At 43.6% G+C, this 20,294-nt stretch overlaps 1 protein-coding gene across 12 annotated transcripts in view; it reads left to right on the top strand.

Annotated features, from left to right (window-relative positions):
* NCOA3 (nuclear receptor coactivator 3) overlaps positions 1–20,294 on the top strand; it is a 144,623-nt gene that overhangs the window by 83,110 nt on the left and 41,219 nt on the right. For 2 of the 12 annotated variants that reach the window (XM_070051721.1, XM_051844947.2), the window contains exon 3: positions 19,508–19,602. The exons of the other annotated variants lie outside the window; for them this stretch is intronic. The gene's annotated coding sequence lies outside the window, so the exon portion shown is untranslated. The remainder of the gene's footprint in view (positions 1–19,507; positions 19,603–20,294) is intronic. 12 annotated transcript variants of the gene reach the window in all.

Here is a 20,294-nt window from a genome sequence, read left to right as displayed (position 1 = left end):
ATTAGAATTGTATGATTTCTAGTGTTAGTACTTTTCCTTTATCTTTAAAATTAGATCATGATAATTTAAAAAGAATTCTCAAATAAAAGAAATACTTCATAATATGTTAGCAAACTTTTTAATTAAAAATGATATCTTTTGTGGTTGGTGTAGGTTTCACATACTTAGGCCATTTGATAGATTGGTGTGCAGATCAGATTGACTTGCTGCAAGATAATAAGAGACATGCTTTGACTTCAGAAGATAAATTGGCCATGCGCAGCTGTAATCCTACTGTCTTTTCATTTCCAGACATGCTTCAGTAGTGTAAAGATTTGATTCTTAGGCCTTGGAAAGGAAGTTGAAATTTGATGGTTTATGAGGATTTTTAGTCAGGTTTTTGATAAATCTGTTTTGTGAAATGACGGTACCATGTAAATTGTGTTTCATGACTTAAATAGCTCTCTCTCAGTTCCATTTGAAATATAAGAAGCCTGAATTCCTTTCCATTTTTTTCCCCCTGGCATTTGTAAAGCAAACCATGTTACTAAGAATGATGTGAAAGGAATTTTAAATTTAGGCTAGTTAAGTTGCCATCTTTATAGTTATGGAAAAGGTAGCAATCAGTGATGAACATTAACCTGAATTTTCAAAGGTGAAATCATCCTTATGACCCATATGCTCCATTTAATAATAGTTCTTCTTTTATAAAAGCTTTTATTTTAATTTAAAAAAAAAAAACCTTTATTTGAAAGGCAGAGTTATAGAGAGGCAGAGAGAGAGAGGTCTTTCATCTGCTGGGTCACTCCCCAAATGGCCACAACGGCTGGAGCTGCGCTAGTCCGAAGCCAGGAGACAGGAATTTCTTCTGGGTCACCATGTGGGTGCAGGGGCCCAAGCACTGGGGCCATCTTCTACTGCTTTCCCAGGCCACAGCAGAGAGCTGGATCGGAAGTGGATCAGCCAGGTCTTGAACCCGCGCCCATATGGAATGCCAGCTCTGCAGGTGGTGGCTTTACCCAGCACAACACAGTGCCTGCCCATTTTATAAATGCTTTTGACAGAAATGTACAATATCAGATTTTAAGAAATTATTTGAGGTGTTTACATAAGAACAATTCAAGACCTCTGTCAGAATCTTTTTGGGGGACCAGCACTGGGTGTAGTGGGTTAAGCCACAGCCTGCAGTGCCAGCATCCCATATGGGCATTGGTTCAATTCCTGACTGCTCCATTTCTGGTTGAGCTCCCTGCTAATGTGCCTGGGAAAGCAATAGAAGATGGCCCAAATGCTTGGGTCCCTGCACCCACATGGGAGACCCAGATGAAGCTCCTGGTTCTTGGCTTTGGTCTGACCCAGCTCCAGCCATTTGGGGAGGGAACCAGTGGATGGAAGATCAATATCTCTAGCTCTCTCTCCCTCCCTCTCCCTCACTCTCTTTATGTCAATAACTCTACCTTTCAAATAAAATAAATCTTTAAACAACCATGAAAAAAAAACCCTTTTTGGTCTATCTTAGCATCTGCTATGGTTAGACTGTCTCCTCTAAAACGTGTTTTGAAATTTAATTACCATTGTGATGATACTAAGAGTTGGGATCTTTAAAAGGAAATTCAGTATTGGATTGACATATTATTTTGCAAGAGGACTAGTTACCAAGGGAATAGGCTTTTTTCTTTTTTTAATAAAGATTTTTTTTTTTTATTTGAAAGGCAGAATCACACAGAGGGAGGCAAACATGGAGATATCTTCCATCTGCTGATTCATTCCCCAGGTAGCCACAAAAGCCAAGTTAGGGCCAGGCTGAAGCCAGGAACTCAGTCTGGATTTCCGACATAGGTGCAGGGTCCACGTACTTAGACTCTTTCACTGCTTTTCCAGGCATAGTAACAGGAAGCTAGATCGGAAGCGGCAGCCAGGACTGGAACTGGCCCAAGCCGCTGCGCCGCGATGCCATCCCTTAGACTCTTGGTAAAAAGTGAAGTCCTGTCCCCTCTGCCCTGCGTCTTGGGTGCTTGCTTCCCCTTTGGCTGTTGGTCGGTGCAGCCCGAGACTCTCACTAGAAGCAGATGCCCTCTTCTTGGATCTCCCAGTCTCCAGACCAGGAGCCAAGTAAATCTCAGTTCTTGTTGAATCGCTCAGTCTCAGGCATTCTGTACAGCAGAAAACTGAGCATCCAAGAGCATCTTCAACAGTGTTTTCCAAGAGACAGCTCTTTAATCCTCTCAGGGCACCAAGATTTAGATAATTTGCTTAAGTCACGCAGTTAATATAGGAATTTAAAAACACACAAATACGTTGTTTCCTGAATTTATCTGGATTGAATACCAAACTACTTTATAGTTTGAGGCAAAAATATGCTTTTTAAAGAACATTGTGTCAACAACTCTTTTTTTTTTTTTTTTTTTTTTTGGACAGGCAGAGTGGACAGTGAGAGAGAGAGACAGAGAGAAAGGTCTTCCTTTGCCATTGGTTCACCCTCCAATGGCCGCCGTGGCCGGCATGCTGCGGCCGGCGCACCGCGCTGATCCGATGGCAGGAGCCAGGTGCTTCTGGTCTCCCATGGGGTGCAGGGCCCAAGCACTTGGGCCATCCTCCACGGCACTCCCTGGCCACAGCAGAGAGCTGGCCTGGAAGAGGGGCAACTGGGACAGAATCTGGCGCCTGACCGGGACTAGAACCCGGTGTGCTGGCACCACAGGCGGAGGATGAGCCTATTGAGCCACAGCGCTGGCCAACAGCTCTTAAGATTCTTGAGGGATTCAATTTTCTTTTGTCTTCTTCCTTCTTCTTCTTCCTTCTTCTTCCTTCTTCTTCTTCTTCTTCTTTTTTTTTTTTTTAAGATTTATTTTATTTATTTGACAGAATTATGGAGAGAGGTAGAGCCAGAGGGAGAGGTCTTTCATCCACTGGTTCACTCCTCAAATGACTGCAATGGCCAGAGCTGAGCTGATCTGAAGCCAGGAGCCAGGAGTTTCTTCTGGGTCTCCCAAAGTCTTAGGCCATCTTCTACAGCTTTCCCAGGCCATAGCAGAGAGCTAGATTGGAAGTGGAGCAGCCAGGACTTGAACTGGCGCCCATATGGGATGCCAGTGCTGCAGGCCAGGGCTTTAACCCCCTGTGCCTCAGTGCTGGCTCCATGGGATTCGCTTTTTAAGAACCATTTACCATTTGCCAGACACTGAGTGTTTTTTGGTTTATTGGAGGTTACAGTGGTGGTGGTGTGTCCATTTTAGAGAACAGGAAATTGAGGCTCAGAGGTATAAATTTTGTCAGCTCCTAGTGGGATTCAGTTGACATTCAAATCTGTTCTTTCTGGCTGGTGCTGTGGCTTACTTGGCTAATCCTCCACCTGCGGTGCTGGCACCCCAGGTTCTAGTCCTGGTTGCTCCTCTTTGAGTCCTGCTCTTTGCTGTGGCTCGGGAGTGCAGTGGAGGATGGCCCAAGTACTTGGGCCCCTGCACCTGCATGGGAGACCAGGAGCAAGCACCCGGCTCCTGGCTTGGGATCAATGCAGCGCCAGCTGTAGTGGCCATTAGGGGAGTGAACCAATGGAAGGAAGACCTTTCTGTCTCTCACTAACTCTGCCTGTCCAAAAAAAAAAAAAAAAAAAGTTCTTTCTGCTACTTTGCTTCTGAGCTTCATTCTGGTTGGTTTCATCAGCTTCTTGTCTAATGCACTCACGTGTTTCTCTTGCCAATCTAGGAATTAACCCTATCTGCCCCATTTCAGAATTTGCCATGCTAACCAAATTTATCCAGAGTTTGGCTGTTTTGTGCTCAGATAATGGGCAATATGACTTTTTCAAAATAATTTATGAAAATTTATCATTCTTTTCACATCCATTCTGTTTTGGTGTTTTTTTTTTTTTTTTTAATTCATGACTGTCAGTTCTTTATCTCATTAAGGATCGTGCACATTTACTTTAAACTCATTTCAGTGCCTAATAAAATAAAATCTTGAATTAGTTTTCCAGGAATATCTTAGATATCTTTCTTGGCTCGTTTTCAAAATATGCTTTGCAATATTGGTGTATGGTGTTCGTCTTGAGTGGGAAATTAATTTTTCCTTTCTTTGTTTTGATGTCCTCCTTGATGTGTCTCCTGCTCCCTGCCATCTGTCCCTCCATTTTTGTTGCTTTCATCCATTGCCATCATACCTAGTGGTTTGGATCTAGGAGTCTGTTACATCCATCATATCAGAGATAATGAATGACTCAGGTTTTGTATGTAGTACCCCCTCTACATTGCAGGTGGCAGTTTGGTACAATGGTGACCTTAGCTATTGTTAATAGCTTTTCCTACCTTCCTTCCAGAAAAAATTTTTTGTATTTATGAACCATGCATTCATTTATTACCCTGTGTGTGATTTGATTTCCTGGCTGCCTTTGCTTGTTTCTGGTCCTGGAACTCAGTTTTTGTGTTACAAACTCATTGCTTTATGTTTGCTTTGTGTCTTGGTCCATAGACATACTTGTTTTCCTTTCTTGTCTCCTCTCTTCCCCTCCCCTTATCAATATTTGAGAATCTTTATTGTTAGTCAATATACCCTGAAATAAATATTGGTAACTATTATAAAGGATCATCATGCTTACATCTCACTCTCAAATTGTTCAGTGAATGTTAGAGAAATTTATAAAATGAATGGGAGTAACTTTGTGTTTCTTTTTACTCATTTAAAAAAATAATCTATAATCACAGGCTTAATTCACCACTAATCATAGTATTCAACAAGAAGTTGGAAACTGTAGTTCCACAGAAGTATAAACAAGTGGTAATTCCACAGTGTATATATGTTTTCTTTATCTAGTCATCAGTTGATGGGCACCTGGGTTGATTCCATATCCTAACTATTGTGAATTGAGCTGCAATGAACATGGGGGTACAGACGACTCTTTCATATGGTGATTTCATTTTGATTGGATAAATTCCCAGGAGTGGGATGGCGGGGTCATATGGTAGATCTGTTTTCAGATTTATGAGGAATCTCTGTACTGACTTCAATAATTGTTTTACTAGTTTACATTCCCACCGATAGTGAATGAGGGTACCTTTTCCCCCATGTCCTTGCTGGCATTTTTTGTTTTTGATTTTAGGATGAAAGCTATTCTAACTGGGAGGAGGGGAAACCTCATTGTGATTTTTTGGTTGTTTGTGTTTTGCATTTCCTGAAGGCTAGCGATCTTGAACATTTTTTCATGTGTCTGTTGGCTGTTTAAATTTCATCCTTTGAGAAATGCCTGTTTTTGTCCTTTGCCTATTTGTTCCTTCCCTCTCTCCCTCCTTCTTTCCTTCCTAAGATTTACTTATTTATTTTGAAAGAGTTAGAGGAAAAGAGAGAAAGGGGAGTCTTCCATCTGTTGGTTCACTCCCAAGGTGGCCACAATGGCCAGGGCTGGGCCAGGCTGAAGCCAGGAGCCAGATGCTTCTTATGGGTCTCCCCTGGGTGCAGGTTCCCAAGCACATGAAGCATTTTCTGCTGCTTTCCCCAGGCCATTAGCAGGGAGCTAGACTGGAAGTGGAGCATCCAGGACATGAACTGGTGCACATACAGGATGCCAGCATCAAAGGTGGCTGCTTGCACAGTTCCGGCCCCTTATCCATTTCTTAACTGAATAGTTTGTTTTGCTGTTGAATTTCTTGAGCTCTTTATAGATTCTGGATATTAACTCCTTAGGAGTTGCGGAGTATGCAAATATTTTTTTCCAATGTGTTGGTTGCTTCTTCACTTGGCTGAGTGTTTGCTTTGCAGTGTAGAAGCTTCTTTGCTTGATGAAATCACATTTGTCTTTTTGCTTTTATTACCTGTGCTTCTGGGGTCTTTTCTAAGAAGTCTTTGCCTATGCCAGCGTCTTGTAGCTTCCCTGAGTTCCTCTAGTAGTTTGATGGTGTCAGGTCACAGATTTAGATCCTTGATCCATTTTGAGATGATTTTTGTGTAAGTTTCAAGGTGGGGCTTGTTTCATGCTTCTGCGTGTGTAGATCCAATTTCCCCAGTAATGTTTGTTGAAGATATTTGGTTGGTTGGTTGGTTTCTCCAGGGATTGATTTTAGCTCATTTGTAAAAGATCAGTTGGTTGTAGATGTCTGGATTAACCTCTGGGATTTCTATTCTGTTCCATTGATCTTCATGCCTATTGTTGTGCCGGTACCAGGCTGTTTTGATTGTAACTGCCTTGTAATGTGTCTTGAAATCTGGTATTGTGATGCCTCCAGCTTTGTTTTGGTTGTTTAAGATCGCTTTAGCTATTCAGGGTCTCTTGTGTTTCCATATGAATTTTAGCACTGCTTTTTTCCCTAGATCTAAGAAGAATGTCCTTGATCTTTTGTTTGGGACCACATTGAATCTGTAAATTGCTTTGGGTTGCATGTACATTTTGATGATTTTCTTTATTATTTTATTTATTTGAAAGGCACAGCTACAGGGTGAGGGAGAGGAGAGAGAATTTATTTTTTATTTTTTATTTTGACAGAGTGGACAGTGAGAGAGAGAGACAGAGAGAAAGGTCTTCCTTTTGCTGTTGGTTCACCCTCCAATGGCCGCCACGGCTGGCGTGCTGCGGCCTGCGCACCGCGCTGATCCGAAGGCAGGAGCCAGGTGTTTCTCCTGGTCTCCCATGGGGTGCAGGGCTCAAGCACTTGGGCCATTCTCCACTGTACTCCCTGGCCACAGCAGAGAGCTGGCCTGGAAGAGGGGCTACCGGGACAGAATCCGGCGCCCCGACCAGGACTAGAACCTGGTGTGCCGGCGCCGCTAGGCGGAGGATTAGCCTAGTGAGCCGCGGCGCCGACCAGGGAGAGAGAATTTTAACAAAGAATGATCACTACAACACTTCCTATTTTGTTTTTAACCTTAAGTCATTAACTTGTTTTTAAATCTCTCATATCTATCTAGATTATTCCTATTCTTTTTTTTTTTCCTTGACAGGCAGAGTGGACAGTGAGAGAGAGACAGAGAGAAAAGTTCTTCCCGCAGTGGCCGCTGTGGCTGGCGCACTGCGCTCATCTGAAGCCAGGAGCCAGGTGTTTCCTCCTGGTCTCCCATGCGGGTGCAGGGCTCAAGGACTTGGGCCATCCTCCACTGCACTCCTGGGCCACAGCATAGAGCTGGACTGGAAGAGGAGCAACCGGGACAGAATCCAGCGCCCTGACCGGGACTAGAACCCGGGGTGCCGGCACTGCAGGCAGAGGATTAGCCTAGTGAGCCATGGTGGAATAGTCCTATTCTTAAAGATCATGTTACACTGTCAACTCTATTGAAAATATTCCCAGTTCTCCCAGAGAAAGGTTCCCCTGCTTTTAAAAAAAAATTATTTGAAAGAGTTATAGTGAAAGAGGGAGAGACAGAAATAGGGGCGAGAGGAGAGAGGAGAAGAGAGATCATCCATCCACTGGTTCGCTCCGCAGAGGGCTGCAGTGATAGCTGCATTAGATGTGAGCTGGATCAGAAGTGAAGCAGCAGGGACTTGACCCAGCACCTACATGGCTTGCCAGTGTTGCAAGAGACAGCTTTGTGTGCTGCCTCACAATACTGGTCTCATTTTGATATTAATTCTTCTAATCTACAAACATGGATGACTTCCATTTTTTTGTGGGTATGTCTTCTATTTATTTCTTTAATGTTTTGTAATTTTCACTGTAGAGATCTTTCACATCCTTGGTTAAATTTGTTTCAAGGTATTTGAATTTTTTTTAAAGATTGATTTATTTATTTGAAAGTCAGAGTTACACAGAAGAGAGGCAGAGAGAAAGCGAGAGAGGGAGGGAGGGGTCTTCCATCCGATGGTTCACTCCCCAGTTGGCTGCAATGGCTGGAGCTGTGCCAATCCGAAGCCAGGAGCCTGGAGCTTCTTCCAGGTCTCCCATGTGGGCTCAGGGGCCCAAGGACTTGGACCATCTTCTGCTGTTTTCCCAGGCCATAGCAGAGAGCTGGATTGAAGTGTAGCAGCCAGGTCTTGAACCCGCGCCCATATGGAATGCTGGCACTTCAGGCCAGGGCGTTAACCCACTGCACCATAGCACCAGCCCAAAGGTATTTCAATTTTCTTGTAGCTATTATGAATGTACTGATCTTACAATTTCTTTCTCAGCTGTGGTGTTTGTATATTCAAAGGCTATTGTTTTTTGTGAGTTAATTTTTAGATCTTGCAATTTTATTAAACTTTCTTATGAGTTCCAGTAGTCTCTTAGTGGAGTCTTTCGGTTCCCCTATATATACAGAATCATGTCATCTGCAAACAGGGATAATTTGACTTCCTGCTTTCCAGTTTGTATCCTTTTGATTTCTTTTTCTTCCCTATTGGCTTTGGCTAAAACTTCCAGAACTATATTGAATAGCAGTAATGAAAGTGGGCATCATTTTCTGATTCTGGATCTTGGTGGACATGCGTCTAATCTTTCCCTATTCAATAGGATGCCGGCTATGGGTTTTTCATATAGTGCCTTGATTGTATTGAGAAATATTCCTTTGATACCTGATTTGCTTAAGTTGTTATATGAAAGTATATTGTATTTTATCAGATGTTTTCTCTGCATCTGTTGAGGTAGTCATGGTTTTTATTCTTCAGTTTGTTCATGTGATGTATCACATTTATTAATTTGTGAATGTTGAGACATCCCTGCATACCAGGAATGAATCCTACTTGGGCCAGGTGAATGATCTTTCTGATGTGTTTTTGGATTCAGTTAGCTGGAATTATGTTGAAGCTTTTTGCATCTACATGTTCATCAGGAATGTTGGACTATAGATCTTTCTTTATTGTATCTTTTTCTGGGTTTGGAATTAAAGTGGAATTAATGCCGACCTCATTTAAGGAGTTTGGGAGGATTCCTTCTCTTTCAATTACTTTGAATAGTTTGAGGAGAACTGAAATTAGTTCTTTAAATGTCTGGTAGAGTGCAGCAGGGAAGCCATCCAGTTCTGGGCTTTCCTTTGTTGGGAGGGTCTTTGTTACTGATTCCATCTCTTTCTTGGTTATTGATCTGTTTAGGTTTTCTGTATCTTCGTGACTCAATTTTGGTACTTTGTAGCACATTCAAACCCTGTTGCAGTGCCTCTTATCTGTCCCACTTAAATGTGAGGGAGGCATGAGCTAAGCAATAAACTTTGGCCAATTTTAATCTCTTTTAGTAGAAACAACTAGATTACTGCAGAGATTTAGAACTTTGAATAGCTGTATAATTTTTTGTGACCAATTGTTCTTGCCTTTGAATCACAGGTTAGCCATTAATTTTTAGTAAGGATTTTTTTACAACACATAATAGATGTTGTGATGATATACTTAATAGTTTGTTGATCCCTGACACTGAGTCATCAGTTTCTTGAAGGCCAAAAATCAAACAAAAATCTTGACTGTTTTTTTTTTTTTTTAATTTATTTTTTACAGGCAGAGTGGACAGTGAGAGAGAGAGACAGAGAGAAAGGTCTTCCTTTTGCTGTTGGTTCACCCTCCAATGGCCGGCGCGCTGCGGCCACACACCGCGCTAATCCAAAGCCAGGAGCCAGGTGCTTCTCCTGGTCTCCCATGGGGTGCAGGGCCCTAGTACTTGGGCCATCCTCCACTGCACTTCCTGGCCACAGCAGAGAGCTGGCCTGGAAGAGGGCAACCGGGACAGAATCCGGTGCCCCGACTGGGACTAGAACCTGGTGTGCCGGCGCCGCAAGGCGGAGGATTAGCCTAGTGAGCCGCGGCGCCGGCCTAAATCTTGACTGTTTTGACCAGCAATTCATCCCCAGCATATAACATGGGAAATATTTTCTTTGTCTCTTTGAACAATATACAATATGTTGAATTGACTACTCTTTTTTTTTTTTTTTTTTTTTTTGGTCAGGCAGAGTGGACAGTGAGAGAGAGAGAGACAGAGAGAAAGGTCTTCCTTTGCCGTTGGTTCACCCTCCAGTGGCCGCTGTGGCCAGTGTGCTGCGGCCGGCGTGCCTTGTTGATCCGGAGCCAGGTGCTTCTCCTGGTCTCCCATGGGGTGCAGGGCCCAAGCACTTGGGCCATCCTCCACTGCCTTTCCGGGCCACAGCAGAGAGCTGGCGTGGAAGAGGGGCAACCAGTACAGAATCCGGTGCCCTGACCAGGACTAGAACCCGGTGTGCCGGCCCTGCAGGCGGAGGATTAGCCTGTTGAGCCATGACGCCAGCCAAATTGACTACTCTTTAAGACACTTGGTGAGCATTCTTTTTAGAGACTAACTGATTTATTTGAAGGAGTGACAGAGAGGGAAACAGAGATATCCTCTATCTGTGGATTCACTCCTGAAGTGCTAGCAGCAGCCAGGGCTGGCCAGGCCAAGGCCAGGAAGTCCATCCATCCTGGTCAGCACTGGGATGGCAGGGACCCAAGTACCTGGGCCATGTTGCACTCCCTTCCCAGGTACATTAACAAGGAGCAGGATTGGAAGCAGAGCAGCCAGAACTTGAACCTGAGTACTGATGTCACAAGTAGTAGCTACCCACTGTACTGCAACACTGGCCATGGGACTGTTACTTATTCATTCATTTACTTATTTATTTTTATTTGAAAGATAGATTTACAGAGAGAGGTAGAGCCAGAGAGAGAGAAAGGAGTCTTCCATCCACTAGTTCACTCCCCCAGATAACTGCAGTGGCCAGAGCTGAGCTGATCCGAAGCCAGGAGTGTTTTCCAGGTCTTCCTCATGGGTGCAGGGACCCAAAGACTTGGGCCATCTTCCACTGCTTTCCCAGGCCATAGCAGAGAGCTGGATCGGAAATGGAGCAGTTTTATGTTTTAATTTATTTGGAAGGCAGAGTTATAGAGATGGGAAGTCTTCCATCTACCAGTTCAATCCCCATTGACCGTAATGGCCAAGGCTGAAGCCAAAAGCCAAGAACTCCATCCTGGTCTCTCATGTTATGGGGAGCAGGAGCTCAAGCCCTTGGACCATCTTTGCAGGTTTCTCAGGCACATTAGCTGGGACCAGCACTCATATGGAATGCTGCCATTGTGAGCGGTGGCAGCACAAAAACACTGGTCCCTAGGTTTTGGTTTTAACCAGTTTTGTTGCATGACTGATTTTATAGAAGTTTGTAATTAAGTTTTGATGCCTCAGGTATGCTCTAACCAAAAAACAAACAAACAAACAAAAATAATAAAAGCCTGAGGTAGCCCTTGCTTTACTTACTAGACATGCATAAATAGGTTTTGTGAAGAACAAAAGAAGCTTTATAAAGCCAGGAATCCCAAAACTGACCTTTGAACACCAACAAGGAAAAACCCAGCCTGCATCATGTTTGAAGTCATTTGAGTGATGTGGTCGCTGTAAATTTCCCTGGGGTAATTGGGACCTAGTGGTGCAGACTTTTAGCTCCACATAATGTGGTAACTGTTGCTTAGAGTTTAAGTTCTGATACTTTTTAACCTTCTGGTCAGTGCACCCCGTCTCTCCCAAAGGTTAATGATGTGAAAGTGCTTCCTTACTTTCTCTTTGGATATTTTTTAAAAAGATTTTATTTGAAAGGCACAGTTGTGGGTAGGGGTGGGGAAAGGAGATTGATTGATCGATCGATTGATTGATTTTCCATCTGCTTGTTCACTCCCCAAATGGCCACCGTGATCGAGATCAGGCCAGGCCAAAGCCAGGAGTCTGGAACTCTCTCCGGGTCATCCTCTGCTGCTTTCCCAGCCACATCAGCAGAGAACTGGTTTGGAACCGGCATCAGCACCCATGTGGAGTTCCTGCATTGCAGGTGGTGGTTTAACCTGTTGCACCTCAGCACTTGCCCCTGGACCTTTTGAGATGTATGCTTCTATTTATTATTTGTGCAGTATCCACTGATTCACTCCCCAAATGGCTGCAACAGCAGAAGCTGGGCCAAGCGAAGCCAGGAGCCAGGAACTTCTTCCAGGTCTCCCACGCAGGTGCAGGAGCCCAAGGACTTGGGCCACCTCCCTCTGCTTTCCCAGGCCAAAGCAGAGAGTTGGATCGGAAGTGGAGTGGACAGGACTTGAACCAGTGCCCATATGTGGTGCCAGCATTGCAGCTGGCAGCTTTTTTATCCACTATGCCACAGGACTGGCTCCACATTATTTTTTTAAAAATTGAATTTATATCAGATTTTATTCTACTCTGTGCTCATCTGCCTCCTACCTCCATACTGCTTCTCTTCTTTCAGCCCTTTTTTAAAAAAATATTTATTTATTTGAAAGAGTTACAGAGAGAGGAGGAGAGGAAGAGAGAGAGAGAGAGAGAGAGAGGTCTCCTATCCAATGGTTCACTCCCCAATTGACCACAACAGCCGGAGCTACGCCAATCTGAAGCCAGGAGCTTCTTCAAGGTCTCCCACGTGGGTGCAGGGGCCCAAAGACTTGGGCCATCTTCTACTGATTTCCCAGACCATAGCAGAGAGCTGGATTGGAAGTGGAGCAGCTGGGTCTTGAACCGGCGCCAATATGGGATGCCAGTTTTTCAGGCCAGGGCATTAACCTGCTGTGCCACAGTACACAGTGCTGGCTCCCAGCTCTTTCTTCTTGGGGATGAGTAGGGGCTAAAATCTTTTGTTTCCCTGTTCTCTCTTGTTTTCATTGCTATGCATATTTTTATCATGTGCCAAAGGGACAACCTTACGTATAAATAATACTTTTGATATAGATATATTAATGTCTGTCAAAGAAATATTAAAGCACAAATCCAGGGATGTTATGCATTGTATGTACCTAGTACCTTTGAAGATACCTGAATGTCCTCTTTAGAGTCTTTTTTTTTTTTTTTAAAGATTTATTTTATTTGAAAGGCAGACTTATACAGAGACAGAGATCTTCCATCCACTGGTTCACTTCCCAGATGGCTGTAATGGCTGAGGCTGGGCCAGGCTAGAGCCAAGAGCTTCATCTGTGTCTCCCATATGGGTTCAGGGGCCCAAGGACTTGGGGCCATCTTTTGATGCTTTCTCAGATGCATTAGCAGGGGGCGGGATTGGAACTGGAGCAGCCAGGACTCCAGCTGGTGCCCGTGTGGGATTTCAGGGTTGCAGGCAGCGACTTGACCCTTATGCTTCCACCAGCCCTGACTTAGAATCTTCTGAAAGGTGTGCACTTACTTATCTCATCATGGGTTCTTAAGACAATATTTTTTTTTTTTTTTTTTTTGAGAGGCAGAGTGGACAGTGAGAGAGAGACAGAGAGAAAGGTCTTCCTTTGCCATTGGTTCACCCTCCAATGACCGGGCTGATCCGAAGGCAGGAGCCAGGTACTTATTCTGGTCTCCCATGGGGTGCAGGGCCCAAACACTTGGGCCATCCTCCACTGCACTCCCGGGCCACAGCAGAGAGCTGGCCTGGAAGAGGGGCAACCGGGACAGAATCCGGCACCCCAACCCGGACTAGAACCCGGTGTGCCGGCGCCGCAAGGCGGAGGATTAGCCTAGTGAGCCGCGGTGCCGGCCGGTTTATTCTGTTTTCATAACTGTGTGTTAACTACTAGCTGCCTCTCACCACTATATTTCAGTGGGAAAATGTTTTGAATTCCAGTCAGCTGTCTGTAAGTTTCAAATAGCCTGAATAGTTCTGCTTAATTTATTGTGTATGAATCTTTTTAATTGGTTGCACTATGGGGTATTTGTAGTTATTTGTATTTCAAATGAGAACAAAATTAGTGTTGCTGAACATACATCTTTGTTCTTGGTGTTGTGTACCTTGGAGGGATCACCACTATTCCCACTGTCAGTTGCTTGCTGTGTATAGATTTCTATCCTTAAATAGACATGAAATGTAAGGTATGATTATCCTCAGTTGTACAGGTTACAGGGTTTCACAGGTGAAGGGTATTTACCTGAAGTGATACTGGGATGAACTCTTAAGTTTGATTCCAATGAAGCTGTATTGTCTTCTTGTTATATCATAGTCAAGCTGGGGAAGGATTCAAGCCTTTGAGTTTTATTGGATAGGCAGCCAGAAGGCACTATTTTTGGTGGGGAATACCTAAATGGAAAATGACAAGTCAAAGTAGTGAAAGTGTTCTATAAAGTTTGTGACTTCTTTTCCTCCCCTTTCCTTCCACAATGTACTTCTGAATTTGGGAAGGCATGGGCTTGATCACAAGTACAATAGATAAAAAAGAATGCAAAGAAGAATAAGAGTTGGTAAAAGGAACCAGAGGAATGGTGGTATCAAGTAATAAAAAAGAGGAGTTTGTAGTAAGAGTCTTATACAAGTTTTTGTATTTATTTAAAGCTTACAATACTAAGAGTGGATAGGGCAGATACTTGACCTAGTGCTTAAGATATCAGTTAGGGTGATTGCATCCCACACTGGAGTGCTGGGTTTCATTTCCTGGTTCCTGATCTAGCTTCCTGCTACGCTGAACCCCGGAAGGCAGCAGGTGGTGGACAGCTCAAGCAGTTGGGTTTCTGCTGCATACATGGGAGACATGGATTGAGTTCTGGGTTCCTGGCTTTGACCTGGCACAGTGCCAGGTATTGGGAGCATTTGGGAATGAATAAGCAGTTGGGAGATTTTCTCTCTCTCTGCTTCTCAGATAAACTAAATAAATAAAAATTAGAAGAAATTAGAAAAAATATAGACAGATGAAAAGTCAATAGAAACAGAATGTAGTGTATAAAATGTTACAATGAAAATATGAAAAGAACGTTAGGATAAAGAAGGGAGAACTTGGGGTTGGTGCTGTGGCACACAGCAGGTTAAGCTGCCGTCTGTAGTGCTGGCATCCCATTTGGGTACCAGCTTGAGTCCTGGCTGCTCCACTTCTGATCATGTTCCCCGCTAATGCTCCTGAGAAAGAAGTGGAGAATGGCTCAAGTGCTTGGGCCCCTGTACACACCTGGGAGACCTGGATGAGGCTCTTGGCTTTGGCCTGGCCCAGCCCTACTCCTTGTGGATATTTGGGGAGTGAATAAGCAGATGGATGAACCCCCCCCCCCCCAACTCTGACTTTCAAATAAATAAATCCTTTTTTTTTTTTTAAAGGGGGGTGGAGGGACTTTCTATGAGAGGTTCGAGGTCTTTCTTTCTTTATTTCTCTCTCTCTCTCTCTCTTTCTCTCTCTCTTTCTCTCCTCTCCTCTCCTCTCCTCTCCTCTCCTCTCCTCTCCTCTCCTCTCCTCTCCTCTCCCCTCCCCTCCCCTCCCCTCCCCTCGCCTCGCCTCGCCTCGCCTCGCCTCTCCTTTTTTAAGATTTATTTATTTCAAAGGCTGACTTAGAGAGGCAGAGGCAGAGAGAAAGCCTTCTATCCGCTGGTTCAACTCCCAAATGGCTGCAATGGCCGGAGCTGGACCAATCTGAAGCCAGGAGCCAGGAGCTTCTTCCAGGTCTCCCACATGGGTACAGGGACCCAAGGAGTTGGGCCGTCTTCTACTGCTTTCCCAGGCCATAGCAGAGAGCTGGATTGGAAGTGGAGCAGCTGGGACTTGAACACCCATATGGGGTGCTGGCACTGCAGGCAGAGGCTTTACCTACCTTGCCACAGTGCCAGCCGGGATATTTTCAATAGAGTTGACAGTGCAACAAGATCTTTAAGAATAGGAATATTCTAGATAGATATGAGAGATTTAAAAACAAGTGAGCCGGTGCCGCGGCTCACTTAGTTAATCCTCCGCCTGCAGTGCTAGCACCCCTGGTTCTAGTTCCAGTTGGGGCGCTGGATTCTGTCCCGGTTGCTCCTCTTCCAGTCCAGCTCTCTGCTGTGGCCCAGGAAGGCAGTGGAGGATGGCCCAAGTGCTTGGGCCCTGCACCTGCATGGGAGACCAGGAAGAAGCACCTGGCTCCTGGCTTCAGATTGGCGCAGCCACAAAAAGTAGGGCTGGGCCAGGCCAAAGCCAAGAGCCTCATCCGGGTCTCCCAGGTGTGTACAGGGGCCCAAGCACTTGAGCCATTCTCCACTTCTTTCTCAGGAGCATTAGTGGGGAACATGATCAGAAGTGGAGCAACCAGCACTCAAACTGGTACCGGCCGTAGCAGCCATTTGGGGGTGAACCAACGGAAAAGGAAGACCTTTCTCTCTGTCTCTCTCACTGTCTAACTCTGCCTGTCAAAAACAAAAACAAACTAACAAAAAAAACTAGTGAGTGACTTAAGGTTAAAAACAAAATAGGAAGTGTTGGCAGAGATTGTCCTTTGTGAAAACTTTGAATGTAGATCATTTTGGTGACTGCTGGTGGTGGTGGTGGTGGTAACAAAAAAAAGGATCACTGATATTTAAAATGAAGCTGAGTTGAAGTTTATAAATTTAAATTTAGATCTTAGATAGCAGAGAGATTCAGTGCATTAAACTGTAGGAGTCAGTGTAACCCTAGAACAAGAGTTAAACAGCTAGTTAGGATGCCGTCAGGAGAGGGTAATTCAGTTTAGGTGGAATTAACTCCCTCTGCACAGTGTATATTTGTGAACTTCCACTTTGTTGTCCATGTAGAGGTTGAGAAGCCTCTTGGCAACAAGCTTCCAGTTGAAACTAACACCTGCGTTTGTTAATTGGTTTTTCCAGTTATGGGACCAGAACCCCCGAGGAGTGGTGTTTGACTTCAACTTCATCAGGTTTAAACTGAGCATAAATTTGAAGGAGCCTGTTAAGAGTGAGAAGGCAGGGCATACAGATGGTGAAGAGGGAATGAAACTTTTTGCCTAAAATAGTTAAATTACATTCAGTTCAGTTTATATCTGTAGCATTTTTTACTTTGTTGTTCCTTGCTAGCCTCTTTCCCAATGTGTTGGAATTATAAAAATAGAAGTGGAGAAACTAGCAGGACTTAAGGTCATACTGTTTGCTTGTGTGAGTTGTCTCCTCTAGGGTAGTTTGTTATAGATGACAGGTGCATACTTTTTGTTTAGTTTCCTGTTGGTTGGGTTGCTGTGGTACTGCAACATTGAAACACTTAGCAAATTGGAATTCTTTATATGTTTTCTGCTAGTTGGAGAGTTAGTTTGTGGTGTCATTCATCTCTGTTTCTTGAACCTAAAGTGCCTAGTGTTTTGAGCTGTAATTGAATCAAGCTGAAAATTGATTGCATTATGTGGTTTTTGCTGTATCCTACTAAACATATTCAATTATTAGCAGCTTGACAGAAGGGTTTTGCCATGTTGTTTTTATTTAAACCTTTTCTCCTTGTCACTCTGTGGCTCTTGTCCTCCTTTCCTGGTTAACAGGACGCGTAAAGGCAGGAGACCCTGCTGGAAGAATCTCCAGCTGGTGAGGGAGCTTTCATGAAGGCTTATGCACCTGTCTCTTCCCCCGACCCCAGTGTACAACTGGTTATGTTTTTCTTCAGTTTTTCCCTCCATAGTGCCAGTTTTCTGGAGCTGTACTTACTGTTCAGCATATGGGTAATACATTCAAAAAAGCCTTTTATTTTGGGGTTTTAGAAAAAATGATCTCTTAGAATTAAGCCTTTAGATTAACTAATGGTAACTGCAGCTGAGTTGTCTGAGTAGGGATGCTAATTTATAACTTGAGTTTCTAGTGGAGCCTTTGTGTGTGAATGCCTCAAGTTCCTCCCAGAAGCTTTGATTCCTGGCCGACCCCGCCCCTCATCCAGTCTTGTTTTTGACTTGAGCAGTCTTGGTTCTTCGTGGTCTTTCAAGCAGTTTTCAATAAATCAATTCAAATCCACAGCTGTTGATTGAAAACTTTAAGTTACTGTGATTCTCAAGAGATGCTCAGAAAGTCTCCCTAATTACTGTGTTTAACCAGATGTTGTGCAAGGGAGGCAGACTTCAGAGGACCAGCTGACTACCTGCTGGGGCATCCAGAAGTCATTGGCCTCCACGTTTAATCTTAACAAACCCAGGAATAAAAATACTTGACAGGCTCTCCTTTAGGGGTATGTTTTCTGCTTTTCTATTTTTTTTTAGGATTTATTTACTTGAAAGGCAGAGGGGAAAGGGAGAGAGGGAAAAGGGAGAGAGGGGAAAGAGTGAGGGAGGGGGGGAGAGAGAGAGAGGGAGAGAGCTATCTTCCATCTGCTGGTTCACTCCCTAAATGGCCGCAACGCTGGACCCTCAGTTTCTTTTTGCTGTGTGAGCCACTGTCTGGTTGAAGTGGAGATAAGGGTCATGGTCAATCATGTTAGGCCATCAGAGGAATCAATTTATCCAGTGACTTGGAGAGTAATAGTTAGGTTTGGGAGCATGAGGGGAAAAGCAGGATTAGCACCAGCCAAAGTCAAGCAGCTTCTTGTCTTTGAGCCTTATATGACATGCCCCTAAACCATGGATGGCACAGCCCATCAGTGCTCTTACTGATTCTGGCTAACTGGTTGGAAATGTGATTCATTGGTTTGTTTTTGTGGTGGTGATGGTGCTGGTGGTGAATAAAATGCCCAAGAAATATATTTCTTTTAAAGATTTATTTATTTGAAAGACAGAAGGATAGACAGAGACAGAGCTATCTTCCATCTGCTGATTCACTCCCCAAATGGCTGCAGTGCCAGAGCTGGTCCAGGCTGAAGCCAGGAGCTGCATCTGAGTCTGTGTTGGTACAGGGGCCGAAGGGGTTGGGCCGTCCTTGGTTGCTTTCCCAGGCATGTTGGCAGGGAGCTGGATCAGAAGTAGAACAACAAGGACTTGAACTGGCACTCATATGGGGTGCTGGTGTCGCAGGTGGTGGCCTAACCTGCTGAGCGACAACACCAGCCCTGCAAGAGATATTTGATATACAAATATTTTGTTGGTTATGAAGTATTAAAATATACTGTAGTTCCAGAGGAATAATATGTACTTTTATAAATTACTTGTGTGTAATTACCAATGTATGTGATATGCCCAGTGTTATATTGCCACAAAAGTTACCTTCTCTCTCCCTAATCAGTTCAGGAAAAATGAAATATTTTAGTGGGTATCTATACCAATTGAGGTTTTGGCCTAGCATGACAATTCTAAGGTCTCCAAGATAACTTCTTGCTCAGAGTGAACACACTGGTATTGTTGATTGATATCTTTTCCTTTTGGACAGAGAGTACTTCCTGTATCCTTGTCCATTTGTATATAATCAAGCTTTTCTCCTGTCTAAACCCCAAACAACCAAAAAGAAAACTGCTAATGCTTCCAAGTCATCCACCAAAGTTTGTCATTTTTGAGCTACAAGTATGAGCCTTTGCTGCTTTTGAGCCTCAATTATTTCATGAATGTTTATTTCTAACAATTACATTCTGTGGCTGCCTAAGTTTTAATATATTCCATAGCTTGATTGTTACGTATAGAAAGGCCTATGGTATTTATTCAAAACATTCTATCCAGTATCTTGATGCTTCTTGCTCAGTTTACATCATATCATGCGTGTGCTGCTGACTTTTTGGAGTAACAGAAAAGTGGCATTGAAGGTTGCTACTCTTCTGTATTTGAATAATTGCACAGACTCTCCTTAAGTGTGTGCATCGTCACATTAATACATCTAAGTCATATAACATAAAACCTCTTCAGTAGAAACATTTCAGATAAGGGAAATAATTGCGAAAGTGGCACAAGAATCTGTGTGATGGAGGTCCTGTTGAACTATTGCATTTATGTTTGCTTTTGATTCTGATTCAGTAAAAGTTCTCCACTCTGGTCCTTTTTTATAGTGTGCACAAGAGACTTGCAAAAATCATCTCTGATTGGATTATGTTTAACCTGGAAGGTCGTTCAAGTATCATTTCCAGTTAAACAGTGAATTGGGGTATGTGTGTGTACAGTTACGTCCTGATTCTATTCATCTGTGTAGGTGATAATCTTCAGCTATAGGAAAGCAGAATTTAGAAGAAGCTTGATATTAATTGATTATTTAGATTTTTTAATGATAAATGTGTTTCATTATGTATTTAAGCTCGTGCACAAGCTGGTGAACACTTGACAAATTATTTCTCCCATAGAACTGTAACCACGCATTCCTACACAGTATAAGTACACGGTTGAACTAATATTAATGCACATCGCCATTTTATCAATTACATAATAAAACATATTATCAGATATTCAAATATCAACTTACACAGCTCAAAAGGCATGTGAAATATTAGATGTCTGCTCGGTTCATTAGCAGAAACCCACTTTTTGGCAAGAGATTGGGAAGAATGACGTGCTTCAAACAGAAATAAGTTGGTAAACAACTTTTAATAAGTATGGAAAAAAATTAAAAGAATTTCAGAAATTTTATGGTCTTTTTTTTAAGCTACAATAACAAAGCATCTCTACCTCTTAAATATTTTTTTTTTTTTTTTTTGACAGGCAGAGTGGACAGTGAGAGAGAGAGAGACAGAGAGAAAGGTCTTCCTTTGCCGTTGGTTCACCCTCCAATGGCCGCCGCGGCCGGCGCGCTGCGGCCGGCGCACCGCGCTGATCGATGGCAGGAGCCAGGAGCTAGGTGCTTTT

This window comes from Oryctolagus cuniculus, chromosome 11 (genome assembly GCF_964237555.1).
Source record: "Oryctolagus cuniculus chromosome 11, mOryCun1.1, whole genome shotgun sequence".
Classification (NCBI taxonomy): Eukaryota; Metazoa; Chordata; class Mammalia; order Lagomorpha; family Leporidae; genus Oryctolagus; species Oryctolagus cuniculus.
The sequence above is the reverse complement of the archived record's forward strand: the minus strand, read 5'-3'. Positions and strand labels throughout refer to the sequence as shown.